The 21,737-nt window shown below is 40.5% G+C and overlaps 1 long non-coding RNA gene across 1 annotated transcript; it reads left to right on the top strand.

Annotated features, from left to right (window-relative positions):
- Window positions 1-6,257: 6,257 nt before the first annotated feature.
- Window positions 6,258-16,973, top strand: LOC121670729. The gene is made up of 3 exons (XR_006018233.1): window positions 6,258-6,396; window positions 13,811-13,939; window positions 16,890-16,973. It is a non-coding gene; the product is annotated as an uncharacterized LOC121670729 (long non-coding RNA).
- The last annotated feature ends 4,764 nt before the right edge of the window (window positions 16,974-21,737 follow it).

Genomic DNA, 21,737 nt, shown 5'->3' with positions numbered 1-21,737 from the left:
GCTGGTTACTGGAAATTCAGTTAATGTAGCTGACGAGAAACTACTCTGCACACATCTTAGACTTTTTACTCTCTTCCTAGAGAACCAGAGCTGTTGGAGGATATCTGTCCTAACCCAGTTTATACTTTTAGACAACGTTTGTGGCCTTTGGAATCTTGTAAGATCATTTTTAGAAACAGGCTAATCAAAGATACATTAAAACTGACCTGAAGTATCCTAAAAAAAAATCACACGAGTTGCTATAGCAGTATGTCTTGTCTGAGCATGGGCAGTTGAGTCACTGTGCCTGCAGCAACAGCAGAGTCTCAGTAATAGAACTGGCCCCCCAGTCATTATGTGATCTCCCATCAGGAAGGGGTTCAAAGGTCCCCAGGAAATGAGACTTTGCCTCCTCAGAGTTACTGTAATCTCTAACCCATCAGCATATGGGAAGAATCTGGCCCTGCACCTTCAGCTCACTTTAATCACACAAAGACCCAACTATCTACTATTGCTTTTTCATAATCTGCTCTAATTGTCATTGATTTGTATGTTCAGAATGTGCCCTGAGCTAACCGAAGCATTTTGTCTGTGTTTGTGGCTGACCGCCTTTGTTGCAGTCCTCGAACTGCTCTCCTTTTCATCAGGGGTCCCTGATGAAACCTTTTTCTGGGCAACACCTCCATGTTTTCCAGGCAGGGTCTTGCAATGCAAGGATTACCTGAGGCAGGTCCCTTCTGCACACATTTGACTGTCAGGTTGTTACCCTCTTCCTGGCTTCCATTCTTTGCAGTCATCCACACTTAAAACAATGAACAAACATATTTTAACAAGATAAACTGGCAAACAGATTATTTAATCAATTATGCAGGAAAAATTTATCACTGAGAACAATCTGGATAACCACAATCCACAAAAATCACATTTAACCAAAAGGACATATAACTTATGGTTGCAGTGAAAGAAACAGTGTTTAATTATTTGAACTCTGTGAGGTGACTACTCCAGTGGAGACTCAAATGTGATCAAGAAAACACACAGCAAGTATCTTTCATCTTGAAACTTACCATTTTTATGTGCAGTTAATCTTCTGGGCATTTGAATAATACACAGACTGATTTTTAGTAATAAAGTTGCTGTGTTTCAAACATTATTCAGTACTTTGCTGATTTAATAGATGAGGTAAGTTAACTGGACAAAATTTCCATGCAAATAAAGCATGGGTCAAAAGGACAGAAAGAGTGGTTTCTTCTAAATGTCACGTGTCATGGTGACCAGGCACATACTGGGCTCATTGTTCATACTTCTACCACCTGGAAAGAAGCGTCATTGTCCCTGCTAGTTCTTCAGTAAGGACAAAGCCTTGCACAACACAAGCAGCCTGCGGCAAAGATCCAAACCAGACAAGAAGATGGGTAGTTTAGTTGTGTGAAATGATTAGGATTCAGTTTGAGTAAGCTGAGGCACTACTGGGAATTTTTATGAGACTGTCTCGTTTTGATCACCTACAGTGCCACCCCTGTGGTGACAGACAGACAGTTCTCTGCTTGGGGCAGCTGTGAAGGGATCGGCTGGTTTGTGTCTCCATGTGGAGAGCCTGGCTTCAAACACGAGGCAGAGGTTCAAGAGAGGGAACCATTACATCAGTAAGTGGGACCAAAGGTAACCTGCATCTCAGGAGGGACCCTGACTGCCACGGGCAGTTCCTTCTGAGAAATAGAGCTGGGACAGCTTTGGGGTCTGGAACATCATCTTCTGTGGCAGCAGAAAATCTTAGTAAATATTTCAGATTACTTACTGAAAGTCCACAGCAAATATTAAATAATGCAACTTGATCTTATTTCTGCCACAAATGGCAACATAACAAAATAAAGAAAACACTAAGGAAAGGGAAAAATTAATCTGATTTTTTGAGTACCTATCTCTTAAAACAATTATAGTTACTCTCAATGATGAAGAAATAAAAAGTACAGAATATGCAATGTCTGCTTAAATTAGTAGAAAAATCTCTTGTATTTCACTTGTACAGGCAAAATTTAAATATTGGGGGGAAAATTTACAGCGCCAGGCACAGAAAAACAGTAGAATTGGCTGTGTTGAAGTTTTTCTCAGGAGAATATTTCTTTAAAAGAGAGAGGATCATCACTCAGGAATGATCAAGAGCAGTAACTTCCAATATTTTGCGTTTTTAAAAGCCTTTATCACCTGATAGAATTGTGGCCCCTCATGATGGGAATATAGCTTGCTGATAAAACAGCTTGCTTGTCTTTGCTGCCTCTTGCAGGTCTCTACACAGTCCCTGAATTCTCAGTGGTTATCAGAAGCTGTTTAGCCATTGTTGTAGGTAAATGTAGTGTGGCCTCAGTGCAGGGGAGCAGGATTCCTGGAATGCTTTAAGCGTCTCCCATGTATGTGATTTTATAACTGAACTTTGTCATATCTTCTTAGTAGCACATAATACTGGCAACAGCAGCAACAAAATCCTACCAAATTTATGTGGTCCAAATCCTTTCTGCTACAGAAAATCCTGCAGGAAAGGGTAAGGAGAGGAAAACACCACACTAGATTTGGAGGCTTCTCAGAGCAGCTTGTGCCATAAACTGGGAGGAGACTCAGCAGATGGAAAGTTCTCTCTTTCCAATACTTTTCAGGATGAGTCTTGTGGGAGGTCTCCAATAGGGAAAAAAAAGATGACAGAGGCTGCTTAAGCTGCTTTTATTTTCCTGTGAAATGCTAGAGGCACAGGGTTTGCTGTGTAATGGCTTCATGCCTCAGACACTTACCTACACCTTTGCATTCCACTTTGAAACACAATGGTGGTGTACAAAGGCAAATCCATAAACTTGGCAGATAGAGCTGCCTGAGAACTGGAAAAATATTGCTTATAAACATCCCTTTTTTGTCCAATGATGCAGTCAGTATTTTTGTAACATCTCTAATAGTGACTTAGTAGACCTCAAAAGCTACTACCCCAATGAACCTAAGTGGAAAAGAACATTATGTTGCAGAGCAATTTTTCTGATTATTTATTCAAAGTACTGCTGTGGCTGTGGTGTAAGCACAAAGAATTTGACAACTCAGAACTTTTGTTCAGATCTACTGACACTGTCATCCTTGGGTAGCCTACCAAGGACAGTAATTCAGAATCCCTTAGGAGGAATTAAGTAGACACAGATAATCCTCAGTGCATTAAACATTTTTAAAAGAGTCTATAGCTATATTTTGTTCTGTAGACTTTTTTTTTTTAACTTTAGTAAGTTTATTTTGGTGATACAGAGTCATTTCTACAAGTGAAACTAGACACATGACTCTTAAGTTACCTGGGCTTTACCTAGGTTGTACTTGCTTGTACTAGGCTAAGATGAGTTCTACTTCTCTATGTTGCAGAGGAAGTTAGAATTATGAAAAAATATATAGATGCCCAAAATTCCTTAAATCTCTAGATACTAAGGCTCTTCAGGTGCAGTGTCAAATCATGCCAATATCACTTGATCCATCTCTACTTAGATAATCTGAAAGTTACTGTTTCTGTATTGCTCCAAATCTGTAGGATGGTAGGGGCAGGGGACCCAAACAAAAGCAAAATCCAAGACACCGCCGCCACCTCAAAATATCTGGGTATCTCAACTTTTAAACTTAGCTGCCCTTAAGTCCTGCAGCACTATTTGTGGATGAAGAAGAGGGTTTCCCTTGTAGCCAGGAAAGTAAGAATAATTTAAAAGAATCTCTTTGAAGAAATTTCAGATCAATTACAGAAAATAAATGGTGCTCATTAAACTGGAACACAACAGGTATTGAATGAGAGCTTCAGTGGATCGATGCCGTGTTTATTCCTACTGGGTCCCTCGTGGAGACGCTCAGGTGGCGCTCTGGCAGCACCCACGTGTGCACACAACCTCACCCTCACAGGTGGTCACGAACAGCCGCTCGCACCCACAGGCCGTGCATGAACCAGAGACAGAGGCGAGAGGGGTTCTCTGCATGCAATTCCAAGGTGCTTAAGGGCAACACACCTGAAGAGGGGAAGAGGCAAGAGGAACCCAGAACCAAAAGCCCGTGCCGGTTTTATCCCGAAAACTCCCAAAGGCGGGCAGAGTATCAAAAACCAGTAGTCTGAGGGCTAGGGGGCAGAGACAAGGTTGAATGATATAACAGGGGCCAGTGGGAGAAGGGATGGGAGGGGGGAGAGGGCCAGTGGCCAGCAGAAGCTAGACAAAGGGAGAACCTTCTAGGAGAGACCACTTTTAGGGTAGCTTGGCCACTGCAACAAACAGGAGCTTCATGTGCATGTTCAAAGGCAGGATTTGTATCCTAATCTGTATTTTTCCAAGAGTATGGCATGGACAATACAGAGCATTAATTTACTTCGAATGAGAACATACTAAATTTATATGCTACTTTGGCACACAGTTTTCTGAGCTGTTATTCCCAGTGTACTCCCTCCCATGAAGGTTACTGATAACACCCAAAAAGAGATTGCATTTCTTTGAAATGTAATTGAGCTTTTTGAGTTCCTCAACATTCATAGCATGCAAAACTCTCAATATGTTGTCCGTAGGTGACCGTCATCTCAGAAGCGTAACCCTTCTTCTGTCCAGAAAAGCTTGTTAGCTTTTGCAGCATGCCATCAACAGGAATATAGAGTATCTGCAACAAATTATTTTGTAAACAAGCAACTAATCAGGAATTATTTCCTTGCGTTATAGTACAATAACTTCCAATAATGAATGTATTCAAGAAGGCGGTTGTCTGTTTACAGATAATTCATGAACTGAAAAAGTGTTAAACCGTATTTTTATGAAATATTAATATACTACAGCATCTGGCTTTGCTATATCATTGCAGTGTTTTGAATATAATTTAGAGTTATGTGAGAAATAATATAAACAATGTATTAATTCCAAATTCTATAGGCCTATTCTGTATCAGAGAAAGCATGTTAATGGTTCCCTGCCATATGGATGAAAATAGAGCTATCCCCTCCCTGTTCTTTTCATGAGGTTAAAGACCAAGCTAAGAAAAGATGTTAGAAGACGCCACAGGAAAGATTTCTCACATCATCAGGTTAAAAGTTCTAAGTGGGGCATCTGACATTTTCAAGAGATTCCTCTCTTTGCTTGGGACTGTTTATAGGCTGGCCATCCATGTCCCCTGAATACAGAAAGCTTGGGTCTTTCTTTCACTCAAAAATCATGTATGGGTCTGCTTTTTACAGAGGTATCTATTCTGAAATTCCTGCATGTAAGTTTTTGATTTACAAGTGAAAAATATGTTCACTTGTAAGCATGTAGTTGTACATTTGCATTTGTAAGAATCTGCCTCTATAGGTTTCACTTAGCGTGGTGACCATTTTAAGCTGCGTGTAATTAATCTGCCATGGAAATTAATTGTTTATTTATTACGTAAGTATGCCTTTCATTAAAACTACTTTGTGAAAACCTAATTGCTACTATAGTTATATAGCATAACAGTTCCTCATATAAATACATGATTATTATGTACAGTCACTTATCTGTGAACGAGCTCTGCTACTACTTTCCTTAATTAACGATACAAAGGGCTCCTTCATCTTTGCATATTCCCTAGCTAGGACATTGATACTCATTATTTCCTAAGTCCAAACACTGAAACTGTGTCAAGAATGCATCTATCACCAGATGGGTACTTATAGTCAGCAGAATTTTCCACTGCGTCAGCAAATTCAGCAATTTGCAATTTCTGTATGTCTGATGTGTTTTTATTGGTGAAGATCACTTTCAAATACCAAGATCATGAGACTGATTCCTCGGTTAGTCTCTTCAGCAGTCGAATGTAATGACAGTAATTAACAGCCTGTGATTAGCAGCCACTCCAGAAACTCTTTGAATGTAAATTTGCTTCAACTAATATGCAGCACTTCTGTGTAATGAGAACTATGCTATAGGTTCATGGTGAAATCAAATTATTTTCCAGCATTTAATCATACAAATAATTCTTGGTTAATCACTTAAACAGTAAACCTTAGTGTTCTAATAAATGACATTTGTCATTTGATTTATTACAAATATAGGTGATGGTATGGTGAATTGAGTACCATTTCTTCAAAAAAGATCAAGAACACACTGTATGGATCACATAATAACTGAGGTGATCTCATTTTACCTTTTTGAAGCAAGGTATTTTCAACCTTCCCTTTATCCTCCACTTTTTGATTCTTTATCCTCTCGCTTTCCTTGGGGTGCCTTTCCATATGACACCTGAAGTGTATCCCTGAATTGCACTTCCTCTTTTTCAGACTGTAGATTTCCAGGAAAACTGAACCAGTTGCACTTCAGTGCACTTGAAGAGGGTTGAAAGGAAGCAAGGCAGAATGACCTCACCTTGCCAGTGGACAGGAGAGACCATGAGAAAACCACAATGGAATCAGGAGTTACCCATGTGAGTTGCTGTATTCCATTTTCTCTTTTGCATTTGCAAAGGTAAACCATACTGTTGAGAATAATCAAATTATTCCTTAGGTGGAGGAGTCAAACACATTTGAAAAAAAATATGCCTATTACCTAAGTGTAAACTTGAGAGAAAAGGTTTTCTCTTGTCTTCTGGCAGTTTGGGCAAATATGCACTGTGAGCAGTGACACTACAGATCTGGGACTGAGATGGGCTGCTTGCTTTCTCCTTCTAGAAGTCTATACTGACCAGAGCCCCCTGCATCAGCACTGTCCCATTGTGGACCCTGAGGCAATACCCTCCTCACGGCAATTCTGTTGTCTAGTTCAATTCAAAACTGGGAGAAAGGAATAAAAGAACATAATTTGAGAGAGAGATTTTGAGGCTATTTTTAATTTATATTTAAAAGTCAAGTTTTTAAACTGGCTGGTTTGTCCCTCCCCATTCCTGACACTTTCTCTTCTAGCAACCTTGCTCTAAGCCATCTTCTTATTCACATCTTTCTCCTGACAGTAACACAGTTCTTCTTCTTGAAGAACTGCAGCAAAATTCAGTCCTGGAGTGAGTACAATAAACAACAGCTTTAGCTGCAGTTGAGGCATGTATTAGCCCTGAATGCCTTAAGAAATGTTCTGAATTTATTGTAATTTGACTGTTGGATGAAATTTTCCCTCTTGGAACTTAGAGCTAAAAGCAAAGCACTGGGCAAGCACACAGTCTCTTTTATTACTCCCAACACCCTTGGCGTTGCACAGGAAACTCCACTTGACACTCCTTGCGGTGTCTGATGCCCTGTTCAGGATAGAGCGAGTGGAGCTCACAGATCTGATTCTGCAAGCTGGCACCTGCCAGTAAGGACAGGTTTGCAGCTTTTTTTAGCATTGTTCACCCAACACAATAAAGAGGGGATTTTGAAAGTCAGCATTCCTGAGGATAGGTAGAATGAAGGGGAATGGTTCTAATCTAATTGTAAATGCCCTGTTTTTAAAACACTTCTTGTCAATAAATCTTTCCATTAACAGACATTCTGGCAGCCCTCAGCACAGTCAAATCAGGAGTCCGGCTCCAGTTATGATATTTTATTTCCATTATTAAATGCACAACAAATTTGTAGAAAGTGACATTGAATTAGATGATTTAGAAATGTGTTCAGTCTTCAGAAGCTTTTTTTGGTAGAAATACTGAGAATTTCCCAGACTGTGGCATATTTTCACCATTCTGCCTTTTACATTGAGCTTAACACTTAAAAAAGAACCTGTTCAGAAACCTATCTACAGACTGAGAACAGGATTGAGAGTGGGAGATTTTGAGCTACAATTACGTTTTTGCAGCCAAGTTGCTGTTTGGTTAAGCAGCTTATTTTCCAAGCATAAAGTGAATGAAATAATGCTTCTCCATCCCAGCAGTGAGTAATGTTGGTTTACAACTAGTTAATATTTTTAAACATTTAGATTTGTCTTCGAAGATGTAAGTAGAATCCTTTTTCCCACTATATTGCTTCTATCCCTATAAAGTCAGACATGGAAGTTGAGCTGAGTTCTCTTTCTAACACCTTTTATGTTGAATTTTTGGTTGGTGTCCAGTTTTCATCAAACTGCTGTCAGCTTTAGGCAGGTAAGGGGTATTCTTAGTTTTCTATTTCTTTGCTGCTCCCATGTCCCCCAGCCCTGAATCTGCCTCCATTTCTCTAATGTTGGCCCTATGCAGAGCATTGTGACCATTCCGGATATTGAGAACTGGTACCATATTAAGACAAGGTCTAACTGGCTGGGCCACATTCAGGTTACTCAGGGTTAAGTCTAATTCTTAAACCCCAAAAACCATTTTGTGAGGTAGTTTATCTTGTACACTTTTCACTTCTTTCTTATTTTAATTTATTTCTTCTGTTAAAAATCTTTTTATTAGAAGCAGGCAGCTCCATCTACTTGTGGCAGCATTCCTCCAATGCTATCATGAGATTCACTAGTGTTGTTCTATAAATGCCAGCCAAAATCTATCTGCAAGAACATCTGCTCAACAGTGCAAACCTGATGTAATTACCAACCATCATCTTTTATCCTCCTGCTGGGGCAACTGCTCCAAAGATGACTTTTTGCCCTGAACTAACAAGAAACTTGCTGTTATGTACAAAACCTGCCACAGAAAACTAACATGGCTTATACACAAATTCCAACAGAATCTTCCAGCTACAAGAGATAACAAATTCCCAAGCAGCATAAGTCTTGTGGAAATACTTATTTTTTTTTTACGTTCTTATTGGCTGCATCTGCTTCATACATTGTTGCTCCATGGGATAATTTTTAAGGGTTGGCAATAATCATACAAAAGAACTCTTTTCAAGAAATATGTAACAGCAAAAAAGATGTTGCAGATGCTCAAATTTGACTGTACTTAAGTTTTAACAGGATGTCATTTATGTGTGTATGTAAACAGGTGATAGATACCAGGAGATGGATATTCTGTACACATAAATATACACAATAAGTGTATACTGTACTTGCTTGTAGGAAAAACACTATGGTACTATGGCAGATAAATGTTGCAGAAATCTGATATACAGCCCAAACCTGCCAACAGCTTTTTTGTGACTATGTACTGATACCTTCCTCTCTGGAAATTGTTTCCAACATTGCAAACCTCCAAGGGCTTTCAATTAATTACAATCTTCTCTTTCAAGCAATCTGATAGATTAATGCTTCCATTTTCCTTGCACTGTAGAACTGAATTCCAGAAGAGCCGCCTACCTTGGTGTCCAGTTTCACATCCAGTCTTTGGGTGACTTTTCAGTCAGTAAAACTGTAATGTGCATCTTAAGTGTAAAACTCTGACCACCCCAGCACAGGAAATGTTATAATTACAGGGTTATACATTTCTCAAACAACATTGGTTTCACCTCATTCCTTGGGAAGAGCATCCAATTTTGATTGTACCTGCATAACCTTGTACCTCAGGTGTTTAGGGGAAGTCACCTCACCTACAGTTTGCCATTTATGCCGTTTAAAAAGGCAGGAAAACCTGGACTGCTGAAATACAATCAGGAAGACACACCAAACCAATATTATTTGATGTGCAAATGCAACATGTACAGGCTGAGGTCTCCGTTGCATTTGTAAATAAATACATTTACAAACCACAGCTAAACTGGCAGAGCATCATGTCAGCATTGCCTGCCTGCCTAAAAATACGTGCCTGTGGCATCCAAGGCAAGAGCTCCTTGTTCAGGAACCTCTCTGCTTCTAATTCTTTATGACTTTCAGACTTGAATTCTGATTCCTGCAGATTTTGACCATCCCTTAGACCTTTGGTGGGATTATTTCTGCATAGCTGAAGCAGGTAGGGCTGTACTAAAATGGGCTATTTTCATAGATTTAGCAATGTCCCAGACATACATGTGGGGATTCCTTCTTGGAGGTAGCACAGGCAGGTAAATATTGGCACTAAGGGGCGTTACTTGTGATATAAATCTATCTCCATGCAGAATGGTGGGCTTTGCACATTCTGTGCTATATTCTGATCTTGAGTTACTCTTAATCAACCCATTCTCAGTATTGAGGTCCACAGGGCTGCACTGTGCTGCACCAACAAAGAACTTCTGTCAGCGATGGTGACTTAATTACATACTTCAAGGACATCTGCAGTAACATTTATTCACCTCTTCATGCAGTTGCCCCAGACTTTTTGTTAAACCTGTTGATATTTTTATTTCTCTGGATAGCCTTCCTATTGCTGCATGTCTGTAGTTTATCATCTGAGGAAAGAAGCAATTGCAATGACAGAACTAGACCTTGTTATGCTATGAGTAATATTACACACAGTCCAGCACTTCTGGAGGGAATCTTGAATGCTGGTGCTCTATATACATGATAAACAAGGGGAATTGGGTTTGTATTTGAGATAATTTATGGTATAGGCTGCTTCATGTGTAGCTGCTGCTGTGCTGTTCTTTCATGCCAAGATTCATTACCCTTAATGGGTTGGCTAACATCTCTGGGACTTCTCAGAAGGTCTGTTAAAGATTCCTAAAAGAAAAGTATACAGATGATAGCTTCACATGTTTTTAATAAACGTTTTAGACATTTGGAACATGTCATTAAAATTTTTCAAAAGGAACAGAAGGAAAGCATAGTACTAAGTATTTTCTTCTTCCTAGTCATTTTTGGGGTAATGAATTTTTTGCTTATTGAAGCATATTTTGCCTATTCTTTGCCTGTTGATTAACAAAGAACCAGAACAGTTATCATATTGTTCAGTAGAAGCAGTGTTGAGTAGCACTCAATGTGTATTCCATATAAACCTGCATCCCTAAAATTGTGGCTTGTGCTTGTGGAGCAAGAATAGAAAATGGAGATAGAAGCCTATTGGATTAGAATGGCATCTTCTAGATCCACTTAGCAATTCTTTTGCAGAGGGATAAATGATAGGGGAGGGTAAACTGGGAGACTCAGGCTATAGCTACCAGTACACTAGACAATATGCAGTCCAATTACAAAAAATGAGCTAAGTTCTGAGCTACTATACAGCTGAGGTTAAACACACATTACTGGTGAGACCTGCCTAGAAAGCAATTCTAAATATTTCTATGCACAGTACATTTGGAGATTCACTTGTGTCAGATTTGGACCTCATACTGAGAAGTGCGTGTGGCAGCCAACACCAATTCTTGCCTCTTCCCCTGCAGGGAACTGGCTGCACATTCCTGAAGGGATCTGACACAGAGTTCTGTGAAGGTGATAGAACAGAGAACTGGAGAAGAGGCTACAGGCTGCCATGGTCTCTTCTGCCTGCATGGGGCCCCAGTGTGAGTAGGGAGAATCTTTTGAGGTTGGACACAGGGTCATGGGTGAGTGGTGGCACAAGGACAAGGATAGCAGGAAGAAGGCAGAGGGATGGGAAGCCTGCATCTCGTCTGCTTCATTCAGCAATGAGAACACCATTGAATCCAGCCCACTCCCCTGCTCTGCTGGCCCCCATATCCAGCTCCTAAATCTCATTTGTGTTTGGGTGAATCTTTTTCGTCTTTGATCACCCAAACTCATTGTGGATGACACACCTTTGTTAATAATCAGTCTGGTATTCCCAGCTCCCTGGATTTCATTTTGGTTTAGAGTTAGTGGTCCTTAATTTTTAGAGTGATCCTTTGAGCCTCCACTACACCATTTCTAATATGGAATTCGGTATTTATATTTTGTTTAAAACACAGGGCTTGTTACCACAGTGCTTTTAGAGTTCTACTACACACATAAAATTTTTATGGTGCACTCCCTCCCTGAGAGAAGTCTCAGGTATATAACAATTTTTCTGGAGGGAAAAAAACCCATATAACAGCCCTGCTAATTTTGGGTCCACAAAAGTCTCTTGCTATGCATGACTGGTATCAATGGAAACAAAATAAAACTCCGTGGCTCCAAGAACAAAGCATCAGAGCATTTTCAAAACCAGCTTATTTTGTGCTGGCCTCAGCCCACTGCTGGTTTGGTGCCTGGGAGCCACAAGCTGCTGATGGCTGAGCTGGAGCCATGCTGGCCACCTCCCCACAGTGTCACCCAGTGTACATTTCTGGAGGAAAACTACTGTCTTACTCATCTCAGGTTTAGTGCTCTCTCCACACATCGTTTTTCCCTCTGTTTCAGTTTCCCTCCCGAGAGGCAAAGGTGAGGTCCTCACAGCCCAGCTGTGACGCAGTTTTGGCCCCAGTAGCAAGAGGCACAGAAACTCTGCACTGCTCCACTGCAGGAGCACCAGGGAATGGAGAGCCCCTTGGCTGGGGCCCTGCAAAGGCGTGGGGGAGATGCCCAGGCTGCCCTTACAGCGCTGCTGGCTTTCCTGCTCATGGTGCTTGTAGGCAGCAGGAGGAGAGATAGATGTAAGATGAGTAGGAATCAGATGTTTCCTTCCTCTTGTCCCTTCTGGTACAGTGCCTCTGTTGGCACAAAGCCCTTTCCCTGAGGCTGCTGTCAATGTAGTGTGACTGAAACTATTGCAAATTCCAGCTGGATGTCACCTTCAGGATCTGTACCTCTAATGCTCTTTACATCTGGGACAAACAGATGCTCCACCCCTTAGAGGCACTTTGTGTTCTCTGGTCATTTTTCTTCCATATGGAAGTTCCTGCTTTCCCAGGGAAATGGTGGTGTGTAACATTTCCTCAAACATCAAAAGCCTGAATGTGCACCTACCGGGTCTTCATTATGGGTTTATCTGTGGTCAGTTACAACAACCTGAACCTTTCTTCAAAATTAGTCAAACCAAACCAGGTCCTCTCTTAGCAGCTAATCAGACTCTTTGGAACATTGATACAGGTTTCAGACAATTCTTCAGTGCTTACTTAATCATCCTTTTCATCCACTTTGACAACATACCATAGTAATAATACTAATTATTATTCTTACTACTTTAATCTGAAAGAGTAAATAGCATTGGAAAGGTGTGTATAGCATAGTTCCCCAAGGCTGAGGTCAGGAATTACTGGAAATATAACATCAAGTTCTATTCCTACAAGATTTCCAGACCAAAGTTATTTAGATACACTAAGTTGCAATTTACAGATTTTTATATTAAAAAACGAGATCAGCTGCAATGTATGAGATTTGGATTTTACTAAAAGAAAAAAAAGGTACATTTCAAAATTAATTATGCATGCTTGTAAGTATATGTAAGTGAACACCCTTAAAATCTATACACAGATTAGATTTATAGAGTAAAATTCAATAGTATTTTACAAAGCAATAAAAGTACTTGTAGATTCTCATGAAAAACATCAATATATTTTAGTTTTAATAATGACAATGTTTAATAAATAAGATCCAGTTACCAGCTTCATGGATAATACAACATAAAATCTTTTCTCACATATCTATGCATTTCATTTTTATTTTTACCAGTCTCCTCAATTTGCTTTTACTATTTCTCCAATTTATTTATTTATTTTTACAATAGACCTTGGCAAATTGTTTTACTTTACTCCTTTTGCTTTGAATTTCAGGATGAGTCGTTTCATGCAGAATGGTTATTTATTTTTGTGAGGAAGTCTGTCAGGGAAATGGGTGTATCTTGTTTCAGTGATTTTTGCATAGAGCATGACATAATTATTTTTATATCTCTTGGCTGAAAAAGAATCTTGCAATTCTTACTGTCCTTGAGAGCTGTTGTCTTGGTATTTTCCTATATTTATTCTGGAATCAATGCAAACAGATATAAAATAATCCAGTTTATTTCACTGGATCCTCTCTTGCTTATACCAGAATACTAGCTTTTACCTACTACTTAGTATCGAATGGTGACACAACACTTAAAGGAAAAATTTATTTTTCAGAGATGAGGTTGTCTTTTCCTCCAGGCTTCCTGGGGTACAACTGCCCTAGGAGGGGGTATCACTGATTCTATCTACTTTATATGTGATCTTCAGATTAGCACAGAAGTTATTTCCCTTTGCTACAAGCACCACCTTTGAAGAAACTCCCCATTTCCGTTCCTTCTCTGAGCTGTGAAGAGGAGCTCACAGTTCCAGAGTGGCCAGACATCTGTACATGGTCATGTAAGTACAAAGTATTTGGAGTGAATGTTGCAGTGTGTGATTGGTGGTGGGTTTTAAACTGTACCCAGGTGCTGGAGCTGAAGCAGGAGGTGTTTGTTACTGCCCATTTAGCAAAGCACTGGCAGGACCCCTGTTGACCTTGTGTGTGTGACAGTGGGAGCAGCCCCTACTGTAAATGAGGATCAGCCTCTTCAATTGTTTTCTCCTTCTTGCCTTGGTGCTTATTTGGGAGCATGTATTAAGTTAAATCTTGTACTGGCTCACTCAGCTGGTGCCACTCTGCCTCCCCAGAGCCAGAAGGACAAGCGGACAAGTCGTTTTCTGCTTTATTAAGAGATTTGAAGGTCAGAGCATCAAAATGGTAATTTCAATCAGAGCCAGTCTGGTTGCTCAGCAGACTAGCAGAGCTACTGTAGATTGCAGATCTTAATGCATGCAGAGACTGTGATCTAATTCTGAGCACTGCTTCTTGGGTCAGATCTGGTTGAGTTAAATTGCGATGCACCAGCCCATCGGGTCCTTCCTAAGGGGCTGCCTCCCACCTAGGTGGCAGCAAATAAAATACAAAGGAGAAAGGAAATGGAGACCTTGCTTTGCTGAACAAGCACAAATTTCTGCATTAAGGATTAGCACTTAGAAAATAATCCGCTGTTCCCGTTAGTGTAATCTCAGCAGACATACTAAATTCAGTGTCAAAGCCTTTGCAGGTACTGTCAAGTACCAGACAGGCACTCCTTGTAGATGGATGGGAGTAGAAAGCAGGGACTGGAAGAAAGAGAACAGATTAATTTCTTATTGTCTCTCAATTAATCCATGTAGTGCAAAATAGCATAATGTTGACTACAACAGGAGACATATCCAAAAAGGAGAGAGGGATTGCAATGGCTTGTTTTCAGGTGTAAATATAACACTTTTTCCTGACAGTATAATAACTAATGAGGATTTGTAGGCTCTTGAAGGAATAGCAGTATTTTTTAAACAAATATGTATGAGTTTTTAGACCCTCACTACAGCTCTTCCCTGATGCAGAGGTCTGTGCCCAGCCCCAGCACACTAACAATAGCAGAAACAGCAATTATATAGCAACTGTAAGTGAGTAACATTTTCCAGACACTGTGGGTACTGTGTTAGGAGAAAAAAAAAACCCAAGCAAACAAATTAGCAAAATGGAAGTATAGCACAGCACTTAATCACATAGTTGTCTCATTTAAATCAGTGAGTCGACTCATTTTTGTGTAATTATGCATGTTTTTAAGACATGCTTGGTATGTCATGGGACTGTGTAATCTTATAATTGCAGCTATTCATTTCCCTTATGCTTGCCCTACCTTTGGAGGAAGGAATGCTCTTTTGTTACTGGTCATGGGTAGCTGGTGTATGAGGTGTGGGCTTGTTAGCAGGAGCTGGTAAGAACTGCAATAGGATGCACAGCCACAGACTAAGTAACTACTTATTGTTGAAGAGATGGTAAATTACAGAAGTTGCTCGACTCCAGTGATACTACAGCAACCCTGCAGTAGACAATGAAAGTGGGAGGGTAAATGGCTTCTGCTGCCTTCCCTGTACACTGCAAAAGTTGAAACCAGTGGAACCCAGAGCAGGTAGGCATAATTACAAATGGGCAGCTCTGGAGAAGATGGAGTGCAGGTGGTGGGAGAACAGTAGTAAAATGATGTGTTTTATGTTACTGGTGTCCTGTCTTTTATTTACTTTAATCTGCTGGCAGGATGTTTGTCTGTAAACATTACCACAAAACACTTAAGCAGGAATAAAAGTAACTTTTATTGAAGGAATTTAAAAGTAGTCTCTGGAAAACATGCAAGAAACACCATGTGGACTCCACATCTTCTTCAAAGTAGAGCGAACACAGCAGGGATCTGCTACTGTCACCAAAACCAAATCAAAACTGCACCTTTTAATATTTATATAATTGAAAGTACAAATCCAGTTTACTGCCTGAAAGTACTAAACTCTCATGACAGCAAAAAACTCCTCTTTTCAAACTTGTAATAACATCAAATTAATCCTGTAGTTTTGGCATAAACCAGCAACATCAGGAAAAGAGGGCTTACCACATATTGCAAAATACAACTTTCCATTCTTTAAACTAATTAGAGAGGCAGCTAGTAGCACCACTATGGTTCTGTCAGCATTTCCACAATAAAACCCCCTTTTCAGGGCTTTATAACTTGGCTGTAAAAAATTAGCTTCAGGCTGAAGCTTGGCATACCATGGTTCACCCCAGCAGCAAATCAAGCTGTGCATGTGGTTATGTGTGTGGTTTGTTGATTGTTTCCTAAATACAAATTTTAATTAAAATTAATTTTGGCACTTCTTGGAAGACAATGATAAAATAAACGAATTTTTAAATGAACGAAGTTACATAATTTGGCAGGCTCTAGCAGCAAGTTGTTAGAAGTATGGAAGTTTGAGGTGCAAAGAGTACAGCTTTGTGATACTTTTTTGTTTGAAATTAAATCATCAAGGGAAGCTTGAAAGCAGGTTATTGCACTTGCATGATGAACTTATTTCACAGGGTGTGACTGACTGCATGAAAGCCACCAAGCAGCTTTGACAGAAAAATTCCCCACGAAAGCAACTCACATGAGGGCGCACAGTCCCTGAAGCCCTTGGAACAGCTGTGCCAAAGGGAGGATCAGTGTCCCCTGAGTTGCAGGAGTGTCCAGGCCACTAAATGCTCACGTGGAGCAGCCATCAGTGCCCTTCTCCACTTTGCATGTAGCAATGACAATGTCAGCCTTTCCCAGAGATCAAACTGAGTCATCTCTTCCAGTTGTGGGTGGCAAACTGCTGATTGTTGAATTTCCATATTATGGATGCTCTCAGTGCGTTATTTGTTCATAAGCGTTCACATAATCCATTGTATTCACACATTTTGCAGTGAGCTGACTAGCATAAATAATCTTGACTGTAAATGCTTCTGTTTCAGCTTCGCTGTGGTCTGCAAGAAAGCCCAAGAAGTCAGGATGCTACCATGCACCTGGAAATACTGCAGCATAGACAGAGAAGTGGAAGTATTTGAAAGCAAATCAGAAAGACTGGTAAGAGGGGCAAAGCTGACTAATTCTTTTTCGAGGGGAGTTCTCTTCATTTTAATAGAGTTGCATGTTTTGTTATTTTTCTTCAGCATTTTTAGAAGTTAATAATAGTTGATTATTAAATAAAAATAGGTAAAATATGCAAGCCTTGGAAGCTAAATTTGCTTCTTCCAAAGAAGCAAAGAGAAAGACTCTAAAAACACATAAGAGATGGAGAATGTCATCAATATGCAGTAACATGCTCTCCAAATCATTCTTCAATTTAAGTGTCACAAAGAAAACTAACAATCCACATCCAGTATTCCTCGATCAATGAACAGTTGAAGATGAAAATTAATATTATAGAGTAGAATAACCAATTATAAGCCAATTCAAAAGTCTATTCATCATGGACTCATTTTTGCAATGGGTGGATGAGACTTGAAAGGGAGAGAAAGTGAGTGAGCAAGCAGCACTGAGCCAACTCACCAGCTTCCCAAGCACAGAGCTTTGTCACTCCCCCAAAACAGAGTTTATGACTGATTAACAGTGAAATATTTGGGCTCAGCCCATCTCCCCAGCTACGAGGAGCCAGCTAAGAGCAGCCTCTCATGCAGAGGTAGGCTCAGGTCCTCCATTAGATCAACAAAATTTTGTTCCAGCTTTAATTTTCTCCCAGAGTAGCTGCCAGGATATCCTTGAACACATAAACCCAATTAAGCCAAGCTAAACTGATCATTAGGCTTTCAAGTATGTGTCTGCTGAAATTTTATAAGGCTGTAGTCTGCTTAAAGTTTCACCTCCTGCAGCCACTCACAGTTGACCCTGGGAGTCCACTGAAACAACAGAGGCTCCTAAATTTCTGGGAGAGTCTTTGAGTTGTCTCAGAATTAGAGAGGCTGCCCAGATCACTGTGGCTCACAGGAGAATTGCTCCAAATTTTTTACTCCTTCCAGCTGCTGAGGTAGTACCCACTCAGAGTAGCTGGTGTGACTTCGACCTGACCTACACCTGTGGGCAACCCAAGAGTGTGCAAGTGGAAAAGCACGTGAAGCAGATGTTGTCAGAAGCCAGTTTCACTGACCCAAGCTAAGAAATCAACATTGGTTCTGTTCATCTGAGCTTTGTTTTCTTGCAAGGTTAATTAATACTTAAACAGACTGCAGGGCGAGGTGAGCAGACATATCAGAGAACACCTAGAGAGATTTTATACACAGTCATGGGCCAACCCCAAGGCCACAGCCAGTCTCTGTTCATCGTCATGTTCACTTTTGCCTGTCTTATTAGACACTGTGAGCATGAAGACATCCTCTCTCTTTAAATGCTGTATGTTTCTTCATCCTTTAGCAGGTCTTCTGTGATAGTAAATATCTCACGTACAGTTTTGCTTAAGAGGTGTTTGCTCCCTTTGATTCCCTTCTGGGAGTACTCAACAGCTGGCTGGCTTAAGCCCTGTTTTCTTAAATTTGGGGATGTGCTGACTACATTACATGACGAGCCAAATGCAGTCAAAAACATGTAAGAACATCATTTAGCATATCCCACTAGATTAAAAAAAAGATTTTTACATGCAAAAATTCATGTATTATAGTAGAGGAACATAATAACATAATCTTTTGTGGATCAGTAGGACTTTCAGGCCATCAATATCCATGCTATTGTGCTGTCGTTGCCTAGGACTGTATGGCTTCTACAGCTTCACATGCTGAATAAGCAATTGCCAATATTTAAAGATATCCTTTGCCTATTTGGAATCCCTTTGCTTGTTCTATTTTTTTTCTGAAAGGCACTGTCTGGCTCCTTTTTCCCAGCAGTTTTGATTTCTGTATTTCTACAAGAATCTCCTCTATGATTTCTGCAACGTTGCATACAACCCGACTGAATGGGAACCCAAGGTCTGCTGCCAGTGACTGCTGTGAACACAGGAGGGTGGAGGAAGACAAACCTCAAGCTCGGTCTTACATAATTCTGGCTGCTGGAAGAAATACCTACAGAGGGCTAAAATCAGAGGTGGTGTAAGAGGTAAGTCATAAGTACCTGTATCATAAACTAGTCTGAATTAAACGATCGAAACTAAAGATGGAACCATGTACATGAAAAGGGGAATACAGCGAATGATAGTACGAAATATATTCCTATTGCTTTTTGAGCTTCAATTATCAGAAAATGTGTACCTCAGGCTGAACCTGACCCACCTGATATATACTGGGTGGTTACACTATGACTTCTGTCACTGCCTGTGACTGGTCTTGCACCGGCCAGGGGTCGAAAAAACAGGAAGGGAGAGTGGTAGTTTTTTAAATGTATATATTTGTATTTTTAAAAATTTCATAATATTCTTCATCAAAATCAAAAATTTAAAAATGATTAAAATAATTATATGGCGGTTATATGTACATATTTGTAAGTAATATGTATTTAATAATGCCTACAGTACTACACTTAGCTATTACTTCCTTGGCTTTCTTCCTTAAACTAAAGCCAACTTGGTGGTTTGTAACATTTTGGCAGCCAACAGGAAAGAGCAGAGAACATCCCATCACAGTACTGGCACCTACTGCCTATGCTGAAACCCTGTATGATTGCACTGTACTGGTTGCATTGTCCAGAAGGCCATCACAAGTTTCCTTTCTCAGTCTGTGGTCTCCAAACACTCCCAAGCCATGCTGGCAGGGAACAGTGACTTACAGGGAAATCAGAATGTTGTGCTACTGATGAATTTGGTCCTTTGTAAGAAGAGACTGGTACCCTTCTTTTCCTTCTCTCTCTCTCCAGCAGGAAATTCTTCTTTCTAATCCAATGATTCATACAAATCTCTTCATCTTTTTGTGTGAAGCTCTCAGTCCCACAATGAAGAACAAAAGCTAAATCCTACAGAACAACGTAAGGGAGATGCCAGTTATGATTAGGCTAAATTTAACACACTCTCCCGTGTATGTAAGTGTTTTATGTACATCATGCATGCAGCTAAAGGGGTAGATAGAAAAATAAGCTGGGAAATGGAAGAAAATGAAGTTCATAGCAAAGACTGTTTCCCCAAACAGAAAGACTGGGAATTGCTTCTTTCTTTTACTCTAGAAGAGTTTCCCTCCCAGCTCTGACACCTTTCTGCTAACTCTCACTCTGCTTTTAGTTATCAGCTTGCTTTTGTTATCCTGTTCATAGGAAAAGAAAGCAAGCAGAAAAGACTGGAAAGCAGTGAGATGAGTATCTGTCAGTGTTTCATGAGAAGCATATCCTAGAGAGCAACAACAATCTAGATAAGGTTCAACTTTTCTTTGTGCGTGTTTTAAGGACAGTTTGGCAGCTCCATACTTCCTGTGTATACTTTGCAGTTTGTGCATAAACGTAAACTTCCTCCCCTGGGTATCGTCCCACAAAGAAACAAATAATAATGGAAAAAAGTTTGAGGGAGATGCTTGTAAATTATAAAATCACATGCATCCATAGTGACATGTTTTGTATGAAGATTTTTGAAGTAGCCTTTTTACTCTCATGTGTAAGAAAGGCAAAATGCTTTTTTTTCATAACCAGTAACTATACAGATAGTTATGCTGGAATGGGGAGGGACAAACAAACCTAAAGATGACAGATCTGTACAGAAAGCTGTTAGTATGCCAGATCTTATTACAGAGCAGTGGGAGGCCTTGTACACTATGTACCAGCTCTATAGGGACCTCCATATTTAAAATGATGAAAAAAATGTGATTTGAAAAACCCCTCATGGGCAGCCTTCAAAGGCACAGACAGGTTCTGACTGGATTAACATTTATTGACTGTTTAAGCCTGCTTTTTTGCTTCAGGACAGAGATACACGAGTTTAATTGCAGAGGCTGTTCTGCCAACTGATCACTAGAGTGGCAACCAAAGCTTTACTAATCGGTCCTTCATTAAAGAAAAGTCTCTATTACAAAACAAATTAAGCATGCTCTGATCTCAACCCACAGGTCCAATGGCATTACAGCAAAGTTTAGGCTGCTAGAGCACTGAAAAACTTATTAAGGTTTAGCGCTGAGATAGCACTTTGGTATTGATTTTACAATACACAGGTATTATGATTTATGGAGTGCTGGTGTCACTCTAACAAGCTGAAGGACACACAATATCATCTCCAACATCATTAAAATTCAGAAGCCTCTAGAACTAGCTCATCAACCACCGTGCATTGTCACAGGCTATAGAGCTGTATTCCACTTGGAAAATACCTGAGTTTCCTGGACAGTTGTCTTCCGGAATAATTAAATTAAAAAAAAAAAAACAACCAAAAAAACCCAACAACAACAAAAAACAACGGGGGGGGGAGGGGGGAGAGAATTCAAATCCTGCGTATGTTTTAAAACCCGTCCGGGAATGTGCAGCTCTGTAGTAGCAGGCGCTGTTCTTTACTATCGCCTGTTCGAACCGGGCTGCTCCGGCTTCTGCTGTCCGCTCTAAGGCACCGCAGAGCGCCAGGGCTGGCTTGGGGGATGTAAACCCGACGGGGACCGCTCGGTGACAGCCGGCCGCTGTTCTGCTTCGGTCTGTATCCCGAAAGCTTTATTTAGCCTAAGTTTGGGAGCGCACCGCATCCCAGCCCTCCCGCCCAGGCGGCCGCTCTCGCCCTTTTCACGGAAAAAGCCAAAACCCGGCAGTTCCGCATCACGTTCCCTTCCGCCCGATGTAAACAGAACCCGGCGCCGCCACCTCCAGCTGCTCACCACCCCCAGGCCGTCCCCGCCGGCCCGGCCGCGGCTGCAGCGGGAGCGGGAGCGGGCGGGCCC

This window comes from Corvus kubaryi, unplaced genomic scaffold (genome assembly GCF_017639235.1).
Source record: "Corvus kubaryi isolate FWS band 111438036 unplaced genomic scaffold, C.kubaryi_AGA036_p1.0 37396, whole genome shotgun sequence".
Classification (NCBI taxonomy): domain Eukaryota; kingdom Metazoa; phylum Chordata; class Aves; order Passeriformes; family Corvidae; genus Corvus; species Corvus kubaryi.
This window is presented reverse-complemented; position numbering and strand designations above follow the sequence as displayed.